Here is a 2012-nt window from a genome sequence, read left to right on the forward strand (position 1 = left end):
CACATACACAGCAGCAACAACAACAAATAACACTGCCCGTTGATATTTCTAAACACCAGTGTTCTCAGTTTCCAAATAAGATGACAGACTAATAGAATGGATGTGAAACAGGATCCATAGTTCTGAGTTCAACAAGCACACCTTAATATCAAGGATAGACATCACCCTGGGGTAAAAGGATAGAAAGATATTTCAAAATATGGCCTTAGAAGCATAGAATGATAGTCATTTTAGTATCTGACTGACAAAACAGACTTCAAGCCAAAACTAAGCAAAGGAGAAAGGGAAGGGCAGTCTATATTTATGAAAGGAAAAATCCAAGAGGACATTGCATTTGTTTTTTAGCTTAGAAAATTTTTCTTCTATTATTTTATTGGAAATGTGATCTGAACCATTGAGCTAGAGTCCTTTTTCTTCTATTTCTATTTTTCTTAGGTTTACTCTATTCGTAGTTTCCTAGACTTTCTTGGATATTTTGTGTCAAAATTTTTTAATTCAACATTTTCTTTGATGTACCCATTAATTCTATTGTATCTTCAATGCCTGAGATTCTCTCTTCTGTCTTTTATTCTGTTGGTGTAGCTTGTCTCTGTAGTTCCTGTTCTATTTCTTAAGTTTTTCACAGATTTCCCTCAGATTGTCTTTTCTGTTGATTCTATTTTCAGTTTCAGGTCTTGAACTATTTTATTTTTTTACACTGTTTGTCTTTATTTATTTATAGAGTGTGATGGTTGTCATTTGCCTGTAGATATAGCCTCTTTAGCAGGTGTGTTCGTATAGAATGTCTGTTGGTATTTGAAGCTAGTTAATTTGGATTAGTTGGGAAAAGGAAGCTTGAAAGAGATCTTTGTGATCAATTCAAAATGGGGTCAGAGAGGAAAGCAAGACAACATCAGGTTTCCTACTATTACAGAGATGGGTATGGTAAAGCCTGCTCCAACTTCCTTGGCTTTTGTCAACTGAGGATCAGATTGATCCATCACCACCACTTGAGCAGCTCCCATTGCTTTGTCCACAAGCAAAGTGACTATCCCAACTGGCGCAGCTCTATACACAAGGATCTCATTCCTCAGGGAACCTGTACTTCGATGGCAGGCAACGATTCCCAGAGAGACAGACTCAACCAGGACCTCTTCTTCAAAGGTGACACTGTCAGGAAGTTTGTAGCAGAAGTCAGAACTGTGCTTGTAGAAGTGGCAGAGGTTCCCATTAAATGGGGTGTGGCATAGAAGATTGATGGCATCAGATTGCATCTGCTGATCTTGCAGAATTCATCTATTTCTTAGGGAACACCAGGCTCGATAGCATCCTGATCTCCTGGTTTTAGATATTTCACCGACACTCCTATTTTTGTGACTGTTCCAGCAGCTTCAAGCCCAAGCACCATTGGCTTTTTCACAACAAAATCCTCAATTTGGCCATGCTACCAGTAGTGAACATCCTAGCCACAGATCCTATGAAATGCATCTTTAGTACTACATATCATTTTGGCTCAGGTCAGGGTTTCGGTAGCTCTCCAGGTGAATGTATCCAGGTCCATGTACCACCAGGGACAAGTTCTCACCCTTAGCTGGAGCTGCCATGGTGCACTCTTGCTTCGAGGTGTCTAAATACATCTTTCTTAAAGCTTGATTTTGATATAGGCTATGTCTCAGTTAAACTTGACTGATGTTGTTGACAAAAATCTATTGGTGGATTCATCTCTATTCAGTATGTATTCTCTCTCTGAAAACAGGATACATTTGGACAAAGTTCATCCTAAGCAAGAGAATGAATACTGATAGGCTTAACCAAACTGTGCAAGAGATTTAAAAATCTTGGGTCACTGTCTATCAGACAAACAAACATACAGTCTAACAGGGAAGAGTCCCATAGTAAAGGAGAATAGATAGGTTATTTTCTAAACAACTCTAGTTGCCTGTACATTATAATTGCTAATTACTGATTTATCAGACCCAAATAATATTTAGAACACTAGATAAATGTTTTATAAAATAATTTCCTTTTAATTT

The 2012-nt window shown here is 37.8% G+C and overlaps 1 pseudogene; it reads right to left on the minus strand.

The window, feature by feature from the left end:
* Positions 1 to 869: 869 nt before the first annotated feature.
* Positions 870 to 1601, minus strand: LOC117694915 (sorbitol dehydrogenase pseudogene; annotated as a pseudogene).
* Between the last annotated feature and the right edge of the window lie 411 nt (positions 1602 to 2012).

The sequence above is a fragment of the Arvicanthis niloticus genome, chromosome X (assembly GCF_011762505.2).
Source record: "Arvicanthis niloticus isolate mArvNil1 chromosome X, mArvNil1.pat.X, whole genome shotgun sequence".
NCBI classification, from domain to species: Eukaryota; Metazoa; Chordata; class Mammalia; order Rodentia; family Muridae; genus Arvicanthis; species Arvicanthis niloticus.